We start from the raw sequence: 17,632 nt of genomic DNA, 5'->3' as shown, positions 1-17,632 counted from the left end.
TTGCACACACTTTGGAATCTGTGGCCTTTAGGAGCCTGCAGAGGTTGGGACCCGGGCGTGGCACAGAGGCTCTAAGGCGCCCCCTGGAACACAGTCATAAATGTTGATGTATAGCTCACACATACTTGCACGTATTAATATGAAACTCAGTACACACATAGATCTCATTGTGCCGAACAACTTGCGTATTGCATGTCATAGGCTCCGCCCAACAGGAAGTTGGCTATTTAGGGTTTATTATTCATATTTGTCGTCAAAGTTGTGGGGGCTTTTGGAGTCCTTAACATACTCAAAAACTCTTGAAAATTTGCACACACTTTGGAATCTGTGGCCTTTAGGAGCCTGCAGAGGTTGGGACCCGGGCGTGGCACAGGGGCTCTACGGTGCCCCCTGGAACACAGTCATAAATGTTGATGTATAGCTCACACATACTTGCACGTATTAATATGAAACTCAGTACACATATAGATCTCATTGTGCCGAACAACTTGCGTATTGCATGTCATAGGCTCCGCCCAACAGGCGCATGCTCTGGAATATGACATACTTGTCATAGGTTTTTTACTCGATTGCCACCAAACTCGGTCAACATGATCTCAAGACATTGGGGATGAAAAATTGCCAGGGGATTTTTGATATCTCGAACGGTTTGCTCGTAGCGAGGCGTTGAATTTATGGCGAGAATTGAGAAACAGGAAGTGTCTAATACCATCCACATACATTTCCTAATTTTAATCAAACTTCATCAGATTATTCATTGTATGATGTCGATCGCATATATGTGACTATTAGGAGTCAAAGTTATAGCGCCACCAACTGGCAGCAGGAAGTGTGTCATTTTCAAAATGCTTTGAATTCAGCATCTTATTTTTACTCGATTTGCTTCAAACTTAATCAGAATAATGTTAATACACAGCCAATATAAATCTGCTGGGGGGATATTGATATCTAAAAATATTGTTGCCGTGGCAACATGTCAAACTGGAATACTTCTCAGGTGATTTTGAGGCATATAACATGCTTAGAATTTCATCAAACTCAGAACACATATCAGTATTAGTGACAGCTAGACACTGGCAAAAGTTCATAAGAGGGCGTGGAAGAGGCACTCTATAGCGCCACCTTTTGTCAAAAGTGGGGGGGTTAGTTTTAGCTACAGACACCAAACTCAGTACAAAAATGGTTCTTATCAAGACGGACAACTTTCTAATTCACAGTCATCAGCTACGACCAACAGGAAGTCGGCTATTTTGATTTGAATGTGGATTGTTTTTTACATTTAGCTGTGAATTAATGCATACTGCTCAGAGGAGAGTAACACTATACACTCCAAACTTTGTCTACATGTTGAAAAAACATTGAGGAACTTAAATTGTGAATGGGTTTTGGATAGCTTGGATGGTTTTGTCATGGTGATATTTTTAAATGACAGTAAAAATGGAATTATTAATTTTCCTGCATTTTTAAATTCCAAACACTTCAAAACCTTTTTTCATACAGAAAAAAAGTAATTCTGAGGAAATATGCATAGTTTCATGACTTTACAACACTGTATGGATAACAGAAAATTAAAAGACTGTCAGACATCTCATCTCACTGTGTCCCTCTGTTTGAGTATATGTGCTTAGACTTCCATTGTCTGAGAGAAATAGCGCCCCTACAGGTGCAGTTACCGGACTAAAAAAGGGAGGAGACTGTCTTTTGGTTTCACTTTTAAATCGGTTAAAATACAAATAAATACTTGGATTTAATTCACACTGACAAGCTAAACCAACATATATGATTATTATCAGGTCAGGGCTCATTAATAATTGATGTGTGGTCAGTGATACGTGAGAAACACGAGAGATGAATCACCGCTCTGAGCAAGAGCGTGTGGAATGATGAGCTCAGAAAAAACGAGTTTATTCTTGTTTTATAGCTATTAAAAATAAAGTATTGCAGCGATATCACACAATTCACCAATTAGAACACACCAAGAGCTAAATTAAGATGTTTTTGAACTGTTTGTGTGAAAATGAAATATTCGCGGCTGCCTATCTGAAATCACTGCCTCCGATCAGCGCGCACAGTGTCACAAGTTCAAAACTAACGAATTTATTCTTGTTTAAGAGCTTTTTAATAAATGCACAAAATACATCCATTATAACACAACACGAGCTAAATACAGGTGTTTGTGACCCGTTTATGTGCGCAAGACTATTTGAAAGCGCGACTGGCAGAATAACATATCTCGAGCTGCAGGATTCTGCCTTTCGTCGTAAGAACGAACACATCACGGACAAGATTATTTCAAAATACATAATAGCTTGGCTAATATAAACGAAAACAGCCACGTGAACATAAACTGTTGAGAAATAAATCTGAAGTGGATCTACTGGATTTTAATATTAAGTGACCGCATATACCAGCTGCTTCTGTCTTCAATTTTAATCTACATATAAAAAAGGAAACTCATTCATCTTGGCAGCTTTTTTAATGTGTGTACGTATTTATTTATTTATTATTTTGCTCTAACAAGAATTAATCTATATTTAATTAAATCAATTACATTTGATTTTACATTTGATTTGTCCATTTCTGCATCTAAACGCCTAAAAACCTAAAACATGCTCTATTATACTATTGTTAGCAATTTCTTTATCGTCCAGTTTATCTGGTGTACACACTTTTATTTTCATAATAAACTTGTTTGTTAGATTATACACAGTTACAGTGGTCTATAATAAATATAAACAGGTTTTATTCAAGCTGTTTAGAATGATTGCAGTAGGCTAATTTTTTTTAAATGTAAATCCCAAAAAATAAATTAAATAAATAAAAAACATTGGAAAACAATAACTGTTGTACTTTTTTATACATTTTGTATAATTTCATAGTTTATGCATTATAGTTATAAAAACAAATAAATCTAGCCACTCACATAGAAATCTTAGGCCTTATCCTTTTCTGACAGTTTTAGGTTTTTTTAAAAAATCCTAAAAAACCTTATTTGTGCTGCAGATAATAATTTCAAACTCATTTGATACTGACCTCTGACATCCTGTGACATGATATTTATTTGAATTTACATAATCTCATGGATGTAACAGTAAAACTGTTCAGCTCACAGATCAAGACTAAGCTGTAATGCAAGCAGAACTTTCACAAATGCTTGTAGGTCAATAAAATCATTACAAAACACTTACAAATCATTTAAGGATTTGATAACACTGTAAAATAATGTCTAATTTGTCAAGATTAGCAAATGCATTAATAACACTTTATAATAACTGCACTCATTAGTAAATAGTCAGTTCATGCTTTATAAAGCCTTGTCCCAATATTAATAGTCATTAGTAAGCAGTTTATAAATACAGCTATAAATAGCTTGTTCTTGGTTTATAAGCACATTTATTAAAAAGGAGAGTAAAGGGTCAGTTATCTTCCTATGAAAAATAAAAAAATAAAAATAAACAAACAACAACACAGATTGATACAGAACTCAGAAATGTTATTGTGGATTTATGATAAACTCAGCCTGTAAATGAATTCATTCTCCTCCAAGAAGACACAAGTAGTTCACACCAAACTGTTTTAACATGAAGCCATATACTGAAGATGTTAAATTTCGAATGGGTTTAGGATACCTTAAATGGTGTGGCCATAGCGATTTATTAAAGTAACATAAAAAACTACAATAGTTATTTTACTATATCTTTAAAATTTTTCATTCCAACTCTTCATAATTTTTTATATACGTAGAAGTCATAATTTGAAGGAAGCACAGTAAGTTTCATAGCTTTATCATTTTCAAGAGCCAGCATAAAATTAAAACTATCATAACATATAAATCAAGCTTGCAATTCTTAGTACCAATAATGGCCAGCAGATGGTGCTATAGGATTACTTTTAAATAATTATTGTAGAAACAAGTATGATTTAAATCATTTATAGAAATCTTTCAAAGAAAAATAATATGAATTTTATGTATTTTACTGATAAAATAACCCTCACTTAATTAGAATAACAAGCTAAAGTATTGTGAACCGTATATTAAGAATAATTCTTTATAGGCTTTATGGACAGATACGTTTTGAGTGACTCTTGAAGGATCAGCACCACATCCTCTTTTACCACTGTTTAAAGAATGTAGCTTACAGAACAGGTGCGGATGAATTTTGAATAGCTTGAATGGTTTTGTCATGGTGATTTTTTGAAATAACAGTAAAAAAGTAACCAGTAAATGTCTTTTATTTTTTTTAAGTGCAGCTTCTAAACACTTCAAAAAAATACACGCATAGAAGACAAGTCATTCTGAGGAAATATGCATAGTTTCATGACTATACAACACTATATGGATGATAGAAAATTAAAAAACTATCATACATCTGATGTCACTCTGTCCCTCTGTCACTGTGGGTAATGTGTGTGTGTGTGTGTGTGTGTGTGTGTGTGTGTGTGTTAAGTGAATTAGGTGTGAAACTATCAGGGAGCATTTAGTCTCCAGCGCCAACATTTTACAGAACTGCCACTTTCCTGGAGTCTCAGAATTACAATGTGTCAGGTTCTGAGAGATCTAAGATTCCAAAAAATTATTTAATTAGAATACCATGAAGTATTGTGAAATACTATATATTAAGACTTTATATATAGGCTTTATAAACAGATTAGAGCAGGGGTGCCCAAACTTTTTCCTATGAAGGGCCAAAAATCTAACTTGATTGAGGGCCGTGGGCCAAAAGTAAATTTTGCATCATAAATCAAACTGTATTATATTAAAGTTGCTATGGGTTTATTTATTTCATAATATTTAAAATAAATAAAAAACAACTTTAATCTGATTAACTAATGCAGTTTTATTTGTAAAGTTTTGCATTTTAATGAATTTATTACAATAAAACCAACATTTCCCAAGTGTTCAATGTACAATACAGTTCAATGCCAAATACACAAGCAATAATAAAACCATGTGGTTGCAATGTCAGTGACCTAATGAGAGATATGAAGCTGTTCCTTATTTTTCAGAAGTTTTTCAAGATTGGGCTGTAGCTGACTTACAGACAAAGACAAGATATTATGTAGGTGAGAGTCAGTTATTTTGCTTCTGAGTTTACTTTTGTTCAAATTCATTAGACTGAAAGTCTGCTCGCAGAGGTAGGTACTGCCAAACAGAGACAGCATCACTTGTGCCTGCTTACACATCTTTGGGTACCTGTTTGCTGGGACACATTTGTAGAAATCTGTCAAGGGAAGGGATGTGAACTTGTGTTTCAGTTCTGAATCACACTGAAGCTCAATTAGTTCCATCTGAAGATCATCTCAGACTGCATCCACACTGATGGTGAAGGGTTGAGCAAACAACTCAAAGTCAGCAGTGTTGTGTCTGAAGTCCTCAAAGCGACTGTCAAACTCCTGGATAAGGTTGCAGAGAACAGCATCATACTCATGGACCTTCTCTTTCACCATGCCTACCTCTCCAAGACAGGGAAATGGGCTAAATTTCCTGCATGTGGGATGAGAAACAGAAAGAACAGTGTGGGACTGGGACAGGCTTGTAAAAAAGAGGAAGAAAAAATAGAATAAATAACAAAAAAAAGAAGGAAATTATTATTTCATGATAATTTAAGAAACTAGCAAATTTTAAGCAAATTTTATCAGCTTGATGTACAACAAAAATTCTAATGCTGACATGACTGAATATAAAAACTCCACATATAAATCTAAATATAATTAATAATAATATAATTATAATTGCACAAAATATCCTTAATATTATAACTATAAATGTTACTGTTACCTGCTGAGAGATGTCTTCTGAGCAGCAGTAGTTTTTGTTTGAAGTCTCTGACGTGATCAAAAAGCTGGGTGATAATCTGGTCCTTTCCCTGGAGCTGAACATTCAAAATATTGAGCATCTCTGTTACATCCACAAGGAAAGCCAGGTCAGAGAGCCAATTCTTATCAGTGGGCACTTGAATATTACCATCCTTGCTTTCCTGAAAAAATCTGATCTCATCACGCAGATCAAAAAATCTCCTGAGAACTTTTCCACGGCTGAGCCATCTGACCTCCTGGTGGTACAACACATCACCATATTGCGCATCCATCTCATCCATCAGTGTCTTGAATTGTCGGTGAGAAAGCGCCTTGGAGCGTATATTGTTGACAATTTTGACGACGTCACGCATCACATCCACAAGCCCGACAGATTTAGCACATAGTTGTTCTTGATGTAAAATGCAGTGGTACTTAACAACTTTTCCTCCACATTCACTGACTTTCTGAGACACAAATGTAGCAAGGCCAGATTTCCTCCCTACCATTGCCGGCGCTCCGTCAGTTGTAATGCCTGCCATCTTCTCCCACTTTAATTCATTTTTTTTTCAACACTCTCTCAACAGCAAAAAAGAGATCTTCTCCTTTAGTAGTACCAGAAAGGGTCTCAATGCCAGCCAGCTCTTGTGTCACATCAAAAGTTTAATTTACTCCACGCAAAAATACCAACAGCTGTGCGAAATCGGATATGTCGGTGCTCTCGTCGCAGGCTATTGAATAGGCAGAGAACGCACTTGCCTTTGTCTTGATTTGCTCTCTGATGTCTTGAGCCATGTCCTCTATACGTCGGGTAACAGTATTTCTTGACAGGCTAATTTGTGAGAACATTAGTACCTGAGAAGGACAAACTGCTTCTGCAGCCACTGCAAGACATTCCTTGACTAACTCTCCAGTAGCGAAGGCTCTTCCACTTTTAGCAATTAGAGCGGAAATCTGATAACTGGCCCGTGTGGCGCTTTCTTGTGCTGATGAAGGACGAAGCAGCGCGCTCTGTTCAGATCGAAGTTTAGCAAGAAGCTCGTTAGCCTTCTGTTTTCACGCCTCGCCGCTGTACTTTGAGAAAGCTGCAGAATGTTTTGTTTCATAATGACGACGTATATTGTACTGTTTGCAAACTAGACATACTGCCTTTGATTTTACTTCAGTGAATAAAAACGCATCTTGCCAATCTTTTTTAAAATTTCTCTTGTCTGTGTGCTACTGCCTTGATTTCTCCATTATTGCGTTTAATTTGTTGACGTTAATTGACGTCAAGTGTCGCAAAGCACGTGGTGCTGCACCTTGAATCGCCATTTACAGGAAAAAATCTAATTAATTTACATTCAATTTAAACATTTAATTTCGGTTTACCCTGTTGTAGTTAAACGATAAAACAAACAAAAATGTTATGTCAAATTAGAAATGACGATCTGTGCGAAGGTATCACCCACCCCCTCTCTCTCCTCAGATGGTATGGTGGGCCAAAACAAAGGTTACCACGGGCCAACTTTGGCCCGCGGGCCCTAGTTTGGGCATCTCTGGATTAGAGTGACTCGTGAAGGACCAGCACCACCTCCTCTTGTCCGATGGTTTGAGGAATATATTTTCCTGAATCCGGAATTAAGATTTAGGAGCTAATTTTTATTCCACCTCCTTTCCTGAAAGTCTGTCTTGCAGAATTGACTAAAAATTAATCTTCACATTGATTCCTAATTATTTTGCAATTATTTTTGTCAGTTCTTCTTGACCTGTTTTTTTTTCTTCTTCTTTTCTGAGCTCATGACCCAGTCAGCATTTTTGTACAATGGTCAAGTCTTAATTTATCCATTTCTGTATTGCATTTGTGTTTGATATTTCTCATGGGCATTTCATAATTTTCGACTTTGAGTTAAAACAGTTTGAGTTAAAACTCTTTTTTAGAGCATTTCATCTGTAAAAGAAAACATGCCTAATAATTCTGCACACATGAATATAAGGAGTTTTTCTCTTCCAGCTTTCCTGGACTATTGTATAGCACTCATAAATGATTAAATAAAAAATAATGGTAGTTATTAAGATTGATATGGTTTGGAATTGGTAAAATGTGCTTGGAAAAAAATCACAATAAAACAATGTTTTAATGTTTAAATTTGGAATATTAACTGACATGAATGAATGCTATATAAATATTATTCATGTTAACATAATGTTTATAAATGAAATCTTATTGTAAAGTGTTACTAAAGTTCTGTGAATGTGATTTTAAAGTCTAGATGATTCGGATTAACCCTTTAACTGCCATATCCTTTAAAACCTCACTGCCAGAGGGATATTGTGAATGCATGTGCCCGCTGGGCACAGTTTACCTGATGCCACCGGGGTGGCGATGGCATTGGTGGCTTGAGCCCGCCATCGCTGCATGCAGCTATATTTATTAGGGCTCAAGCCTGGAGGGCGAGAGCCCTATTGTTTTCCTTAGGATTATTTTTGATTATTATTATTTATTTATTTTTTCTAACGTTACGGGGGCTTTTGGGGCCCTTAACATGCTTAAAAAGTCTTGAAAATTGGCACACACATTGGAACCTGCGGCCATTAGGGCCGGGCAGAGACTGATACACGGGCGTGGCACAGGGGCTCTACAGCGCCCCCTGGAATATGGAGGGCCATATATCATACATACTTGTACGTAGACACACGAAACTCGGTACACATATAGAACTCATCAATACAAACAACTTTCGTATTGCATATCATAGGCTCCGCCCAACAGGAAGTTGGCTATTTAGGGTTTATTATTCATATTTGTCGTCAAAGTTGTGGGGGCTTTTGGAGTCTTTAACATACTCAAAAACTCTTGAAAATTGGCACACACTTTGGAATCTGTGGCCTTTAGGAGCCTGCAGAGGTTAGGACCCGGGCGTGGCACAGGGGTTCTACGGCGCCCCCTGGAACACAGTCATAAATGTTGATGTATAGCTCACACATACTTGCACGTATTAATATGAAACTCAGTACACATATAGATCTCATCGTGCCAAACAACTTGCGTATTGCATGTCATAGGCTCCGCCCAACAGGAAGTCAGCTATTTAGAGTTATGTAAAAAGCGCATGCTCTGAAATTTGATATACTTGTCATAGGTTTTTTACTCGATTGCCACCAAACTCGGTCAACATGATCTCAAGACATTGGGGATGAAAAATTGCCAGGGGATTTTTGATATCTCTTACGGTTTGCTCGTAGCGAGGCATTGAATTTATGGCGAGAATTGAGAAACAGGAAGTGTCTAATACCATCCACATACATTTCCTAATTTTAATCAAACTTCATCAGATTATTCATTGTATGATGTCGATCGCATATATGTGACTATTAGGAGTCAAAGTTATAGCGCCACCAACTGGCAGCAGGAAGTGTGTCATTTTCAAAATGCTTTGAATTCAGCATCTTATTTTTACTCGATTTGCTTCAAACTTCATCAGAATAATGTTAAAACACAGCCGATATAAATCTGCTGGGGGGATATTGATATCTAAAAATGTTGCCGTGGCAACATTTCAAACTGGAATATTTCTCAGGTGATTTTGAGGCATATAACATGCTTAGAATTTCATGAAATTCAGAACACATATCAGTATAAGTGACAGCTAGACACTGGCAAAAGTTCATAAGAGGGCGTGGAAGAGGCACTTTATAGCGCCACCTTTTGTCAAAAGTGACGGGGTTAGTTTTAGCTACAGACACCAAACTCAGTACAAAAATTGTTCTTATCAAGACGGACAACTTTCTAATTCACAGTCATCAGCTACGACCAACAGGAAGTCGGCTATTTTGATTTGAATGTGGATTGTTTTTTACATTTAGCTGTGAATTAATGCATACTGCTCAGAGGAGAGTAACACTATACACACCAAACTTTGTCTACATGTTGAAAAAACATTGAGGAACTTAAATTGTGAATGGGTTTTGGATAGCTTGGATGGTTTTGTCGTGGTGATTTTTTAAAATGACAGTAAAGATGGAATTATTAATTTTCCTGCATTTTTAAATTCCAAACACTTCAAAACCTTTTTTCATACAGAAAAAAAAGTTATTCTGAGTAAATATGCATAGTTTCATGACTTTACAACACTGTATGGATAACAGAAAATTAAAAAACTGTCAGACATCTCATCTCACTCTGTCCCTCTGTTTGAGTGTGTGTGCTGAGACTTCCATTGTCTGAGAGAAATAGCGCCCCTAGGTGCAATTCCCGGACTAAAAAAGGGAGGAGACTGTCTTTTGGTTTCACTTTTAAATCGGTTAAAATACAAATAAATACTTGGATTTAATTCACACTGACAAGCTAAACCAACATATATATTATCAGATCAGGGCTCATTAATAATTGATGTGTGGTCAGCAGAGGTGTCAAGTAACGAAGTACAAATACTTCGTTACTGTACTTAAGTAGAAATTTGGGGTATCTATACTTTACTTGAGTGATTATTTTTCAGCCGACTTTTTACTTCTACTCCTTACATTTTGAGGCAAGTATCTGTACTTTCTACTCCTTACATTTTAAAAATAGCTTCGTTACTGCTATTTCATTTCGGCTTGTTTCCATTCCGGCTTGTCATCATTCAAAAAAAACAAAAAAAAAAACCTATCCAGATAAATCGCGCCATCCGGATGGAGTGAATTTGATTGTGGTTGGATGAGAAGTATAAACAAATATATTCCGACACCCTATTGGTCTGTACGCGATCCATCGCACCTGCACGTGACACAAATCACATCACAGTCCAGCCAGGACATAGACAGTTTTGGGTTCGTTTATCAAAAAATATATTTCTTAAAAGTAGGTTTGGGTATGGAACCGGTATCCGATCGCCTCAGAGTCAGTCCGCTTAAATTCCACATGAAACCAGCGTCAGACCGGTCTCCTCCCGTCTTTCAGCGCGCTCTTCAATCCGCAGAGCAAAGACCACGAACGGAGCAGCGCATGCGAAGATGCTGAATACAAAGCATTTTGAAAATGATACACTTCCTGCTGCCAGTTGGTGGCGCTATAACTTTGACTCCTAATAGTCACATATATGTGATCGACATCATACAAAGAATAATCTGATGAAGTTTGATTAAAATCAGGAAATGTATGTGGATGGTATTAGACACTTCCTGTTTCTCATTTCTCGCCATAATTTCAACGCCTCGCCACGAGCAAACCGTTTGAGATATCAAAAATCCCCTGGCAATTTTTCATCCCCAGTGTCTTGAGATCATGTTGACCGAGTTTGGCGGCAATCGAGTAAAAAACCTATGACAAGTATTTCAAATTCCAGAGCATACGCTTTTTACATAACTCTAAATAGCTCACTTCCTGTTGGGCGGAGCCTATAACATGCAATACGCAAGTTGTTCGGCACGATGAGATCTATATGTGTACTGAGTTTCATATAAATACGTGCAAGTATGTGTGAGCTATACATCAACATTTATGACTGTGTTCCAGGGGGCGCTGTAGAGCCCCTGTGCCACGCCCAGGTCCCAGCCTCTGCAGGCTCCTTAAGGCCACAGATTCCAAAGTGTGCGCAAACTTTCAAGAGTTTTTGAGTATGTTAAGGACCCCAAAAGCCCCCACAACTTTGACGACAAATATGAATAATAAACCCTAAATAGCCAACTTCCTGTTGGGCGGAGCCTATGATATGCAATACGAAAGTTGTTTGTATTGATGAGTTCTATATGTGTACCGAGTTTCGTGCGTCTACGTGCAAGTATGTATGATATATGGCCCTCCATATTCCAGGGGGCGCTGTAGAGCCCCTGTGCCACGCCCGTGTATCAGTCTCTGCCCGGCCCTAATGGCCGCAGGTTCCAATGTGTGTGCCAATTTTCAAGACTTTTTAAGCATGTTAAGGGCCCCAAAAGCCCCCGAAACCTTGAAGAAAAATAATAATAATAAATAATAATAATAATAATAACAAATAATCCTAAGGAAAACAATAGGGCTCTCGCCCTCCAGGCTTGAGCCCTAATAATAATAAAAAATAATCCTAAGGAAAACAATAGGCCTCTCGCCCTTTGGGCTTGAGCCCTAATAATAATAATAATAATAATAATAAAAAATAATCCTAAGGAAAACAATAGGCCTCTCGCCCTTTGGGCTTGAGCCCTAATAATCCTAAGGAAAACAATAGGCCTCTCGCCCTTTGGGCTTGAGCCCTAATAATAATAATAATAATAATAATAATAAACGGAGCAATTCCAAGAGGGTCCTCACACCATCGGTGCTCGGGCCCTAATAATAATAATAATAAAAAATAATCCTAAGGAAAACAATAGGCCTCTCGCCCTTTGGGCTTGAGCCCTAATAACAAATAATCCTAAGGAAAACAATAGGGCTCTCGCCCTCCAGGCTTGAGCCCTAATAATAATAATAATAACAAATAATCCTAAGGAAAACAATAGGGCTCTCGCCCTCCAGGCTTGAGCCCTAATTATGTAAAGGTATTGCAAATTGAGCAAGTTGTCTGAATTGTTCAAGGGAATTTTGATCAGGCTGAGACTTACACTTCAGAAAGCTGCGTGGGAAAACACGGTTCTTTAGGAAAGGGGTATTCATCTTTATAGAAGGAAAATAATTGTATGTCAATGAATACTAAGGCCGGTGAAACACTGGATGTGTGGCGTAAGCGTCTCAGCTGCATGGCGTGTCCATTTTTAATTCGGCTCCCATGTTAACAGGTTAGAGCTTGCAGACTTGCAGTGCATGCTAGAAATAGAACCAACGCCTATTTTTCATGCGACACGCAAGCGTGTTGGAAGCGTTTGCTGGCAAAATACAATAGGAAAATATATTTATATGTAATTTTGTACACAAATACATCTTAATTCATGACATTTTGATGTTTGAAAGTCTAAAGGTTGACATAAATTCAGATATAAATGTAATAAAAAAAAAAATATTCATTATCGATTTTCAAATATTGCACCTGTCAAACAGTCCATTTTGCCGTCAATACTGTTGACGGTGTCATTTATCACTTTATATTTATGCTTAACATGAAGGTGTAGGTGTGTAAAAAAGTTGAAATTGCTGGCCGACCAGTTGGACTAACACTGGATAATCATATTTCCAGTTATAAAAGTATTCGCCCAGATGGTGTTCCTCTTTGAAGTTTCGAGTTTCCAACCCAGAGTGGTTTGTAAATTTTGTTTCAGAGTGGTTTGTAAATTTTGTTTCAGGGTTCTTTGAGATAACTTTGATCTGACATCAAAATAAGATACTTTGTCTAATTTTGTTAATTAAAAATTGTTTCTCTCAATTTTAGGGGTTTACCAGCATGAAAAGAAAGTCTGTTTTCATTTTTGTTAGATGTAGTAATGCAAATACAGGTGCTGGTTATAAAATTAGAATATCATCAAAAAGTTGATTTATCTCACTAATTCCATTCAAAAAATGAAACTTGTATATTATATTCATTCATTACACTCAGTTTCACTTTTTGAATGGAATTAGTGAAATCAACTTTTTGATGATATGAACAGCACCTGTATGTCTACGGAGGTCTCTCATTCTGTTTCAGCATTAATGGGTAAATATCAGGATGCTCTTTTGATAATGGGGGGTGACTTTAATGATGCCCCAGATATAATTTTTTAGATTGTTTACCTCCTCATTCGTTTTCTACTTCAAAGATCAAACTTACTACCTTCTTATGCAATTAATGCTATACTTGGAGTAATTATTTTTAATTTATGGTTGATCAACCCAGTTTGTGTCCAATATGTAAAACCAAACCTGACAAAGATACTTATATTTTGGATAATTGGCATTCTATTACAATATTGAATGTAGATTTGAAAATATTATCAATCAAAATGCTTCATAGACAGAGTACGGAAGCGAACTGAAATTGAGTGGAAGTACAAAGTTTGACGTAGTCAGGCTACATAAATTGGAACATCAGACTAATTTTAGATTTGTTAGATTTTTTTTTTTTTTTTTTTTTTTCCATAAAGCTTTCAACACAATAGATATCTGAGCATCAGTTTATGTACAGGTCACTTAAAAATCTTTGTTTTGGGGATATATTTATTTCTATAATTGAAATGTTTCACAGAGATATTAATAGTTCTATTAATTTATGTCCTAAAACATCTAAAATATTTTCCATCTTTAGAGGAGTACATCAATGTTGTCCTATGTCCCCATTTTTATTTCTTATTGTAGTATAATTTATTTCCATTAATTTTACATCTAAAGTAAAATGGTTTAGAAACTGCTTACTCAAATCAGACTCAATTTAGTTTTTCATATTGTATAATATATTTAGAAGGTTGGAGGTTTACGTTTTTTGTTAGGGTGCAATTATTCTATTAGTAAATTGCCTGTTATGTTGTCTAATCTCCATCAACAGGCGCTTAAGGCTTGGAAATTATGTTATGTACATAACTTTTCCCCACAAAGTAATTTTGTGGAATAATACTTATATTACAGTAAACAGGAAATATCTTTATTTACACAGCTGGATGGATAAAGGAATTTATTTCTGCTTGATCTTTTAGATCAGTCTGCTCAGTTACTTTCGTATGAAGATTTTATGAATAAATGGACTTTTCCTATTAAATATAAAGAATATTACTCTGTGATAAAAGCCATTCCCTCATGTTAATTAATGCTTATGAGAAGCCATGTGCAATATTTTAATATACGTAGAATTTACCCCACACTTTATATAAATGGAGTGGACAACAGCAGTGGAAAATGTACAAATAAAACTTATTAGACAATTTCTGTATAAGAATAGGTCTATCAAGCCTAGAGGGAAGTTTTTTTAGAGATACCTAATTTAGAAATATTATTTGGAAAAAAGCTTGGTTGCTCCCATTTCGTGTTTGCATATCTAACAAGATTCAGAAATTGCATGTAAAAATACTTCACAATATATATAGTTATACGTATGCAAAATTTGTGGATATTGATGATAGTTTTTATTTTGTTCAGATCAACCAGAAAAATTGTTACACCTATTTTTATTATTATTAAAAAATGTTTTGGGCTGATCTATCTAGTTATTTTCAACAAAAATCTGAATACAATTTAGATATAGCATAAACATGTCTTCATATATTATGAATCAAAAATTATTTCTGTTAATTTTATGGTGAATCTTCTAATTTGGTAAATTTCATATACATAAAAGTAAAAGGTGTAACTCGAAACCATGTTTTAAAGCTTTTATGGCTGAATTTCTTATGCTTATTGATTCTCTTAAATGTACTGAAAATAAAAAATCTAAGTATAGAGTTGCATTTGCTGAAAAGTTAAAAGTTATTATAAATAATTGTAATTGCTGTATCTCTTTTTTTTGTGATGTCTTAATGCAAATTTTGTAACCCTTGTCCCTGATGTCTTATGTGGTCTATTTGGATGTCTTGATTTATATGTAAATTTAAGCATTTAATAAAAAAAAAAAAAAAAAACCTTGTTAGGAAATTACTTTTTAAATAAACTTAGCAGTCTTAAAATCATGAGTGGGGTGTAGCTGCTGTGTTTTATCTCTTAAAATAAAACATAACAGTATGCTGAGCTTGCACTGTAAAAAAGAATCCGTAAAATATACGGTAACACCGTTTTAGGTTTAATGGTTTTATACCGTAAACAATCAGAGATGTATAGTAACGAAGTAGAACTACTTCACTACTGTACTTAAGTACTAAAAGGCGGTATCTGTACTTTACTGGAGTATTATTTTTTTCTCTTACTTCCACTATTTTCGCTGAGTTTAATACTTTTACTCCGATATTTTTTTTATGTGCTGCATCGTTACTCGTTACAATTATAAAAATGTTACGAATTATTCCATTACAAACCACTGCCAGTACTGTAGATGGCAGATTTAATGAAGCTGGCACATCATAGAGCGAAACAAGCGATTAAGAAGACTGCGCATGCTGACTGAACTGCTGTGAAGAGAGAAATGAACACCGAGCCGAGCCAGATAATGACTCGTTCACGAGTCAAGAACCGGTTGCATCGGTTCTCGGATGACCAGTAACGTTAGTTCTTTCTGACAGTTCGATTAAATAAACCAGTTGAAGAAAACAGTTCACCGATTCTTTTGCGCTCGATGCAATGGCGTCATTGGCGTTTACTGCACCTGGGCTCATAACATTAACACAGAATCAGTTCAGAATCAATCACCAAAAGAATCAGTTCGGTTCAGACGCTCTGTGTGTCGGTTTACTTCACGCTAAAATCACACATGCGCAGTATCATCAGCTCATCGGTTCACGAATCAGACGCGTCTGACAGAAACGGTTCTTGACTCGTGAACGAGTCATTATCTGGCTCGGCTCGGTGTTCATCTTCAGTTTCTCTCTTCACAGCAGTTCAGTCAGTGTACTGTTTGAGTCAATGAATTACTCCGGGATATTGGTTTGTTTTAACTCAGAGGGAGTGTCAGATACATTAAACAAGTTAACAGCTTAATTCATCTGTGGATTAATGCGTATTGGAGACGCGAACCGTTTAAAACGATTCAATTCGATTTGGTGGACTGTTTAAAAAAGATCCGGTTACATCGAATGATTCGTTCGCGAACCAGATATCACAAACTGCTTTGTTTTTAACTGTCTTACAACAGACACAGAAGAGAAGACAATGCTGAATAAAGTCGTAGTTTTTGCTATTTTTGGACCAAAATGTATTTTCGATGCTTCAAAAAATTCTAAATGACCATCTGATGTCTTACGGGTTTGAAACAACATGAGGGTAAGTTATTAATGACATAATTTTGCAAATTGGGCTAACTAACCCTAGTAACCGTTTTTTGTTTACAAGAAGTTACAGTCAAAGGAATTGTGATTGTCCTTTAGGTTAATCATTTGAAATAGTAAAAACAATATGTTCAAACTTTTGACTACTTTCTTTAATAGCTACATAACACAATACTTCTACTTTTACTTTCAGTACTTGAGTAGTAAATTTTAAAATAGACTACTTGCAATACTTAAGTACAAAAAATGTTGAATACTTTAGTACTTCTACTTAAGTGTGGTGCTTAAAGAGCACTTCAACTTCTACTCAAGTCACTTTTTTGATAGAGCACTTGTACTTTTACTCAAGTAAGGGTCTCTAGTACTTTATACATCTCTGTAAACAATACGGTAACACCATTTCAGGTTTAACAGTATTTCCTTAAATGTACAGATTAATACCATAATTTAACTGATATAATATTAATATACCAACTTAGTGAAGTATTGAACAACAAATCTCAAAATGCAATCATGATAGTTCATTTGTCGAAGACTGTAGACTTTATGGGTGAGGAATTTAAATCTTTATCAACGAGAGTCAAGACAAATGTAAAGGTATTGCAAATTGAGCAAATTGAATTGATCAGGCTGAGACTTACACTAGGTGCTGGTACTTGAGGATGAACAACCTCAAAGAATCAGGAGGAGAAAATATCAGAGCCAAAGTTCTTGAAATTCTCAGAATCCTCACTCCAGATGAAGCAGACAACATTCATTCCTACGTTTACACAACACAAAATCTGTTTTGTACCTTTGTAGTACACTGGTAACCACCAAAAGCAGGTGGTGATGAGAAAGTCACATGATGAAACAAGGCCCATCACAAACAGCTTTTAAATAATAAGATACAAAGAAGGTGCACAGTGTAATTCACACAAGCACCATCATGGTGAGACTCATTAAACTGAAATACGCAATAAACATTAATTTGACAAAATTATATGTAACATACAACCCTAATAAACATAAGATATCTAACAGTCTAAGAGTAAAGTTTGATTTTCAATCCAAAATTTATTTTGAAAGAACTTGAGGCAAAATTACT

At 35.8% G+C, this 17,632-nt stretch overlaps 1 protein-coding gene across 4 annotated transcripts in view; it reads right to left on the bottom strand.

Annotated features, from left to right (window-relative positions):
- Positions 1-17,632, bottom strand: part of si:dkey-237i9.1 (SEC14-like protein 1) — a 184,266-nt gene that overhangs the window by 54,966 nt on the left and 111,668 nt on the right. The window lies entirely within an intron of this gene.

Source organism: Carassius gibelio, chromosome A6 (assembly GCF_023724105.1).
Source record: "Carassius gibelio isolate Cgi1373 ecotype wild population from Czech Republic chromosome A6, carGib1.2-hapl.c, whole genome shotgun sequence".
NCBI lineage: Eukaryota > Metazoa > Chordata > Actinopteri > Cypriniformes > Cyprinidae > Carassius > Carassius gibelio.
The sequence above is the reverse complement of the archived record's forward strand: the minus strand, read 5'-3'. Positions and strand labels throughout refer to the sequence as shown.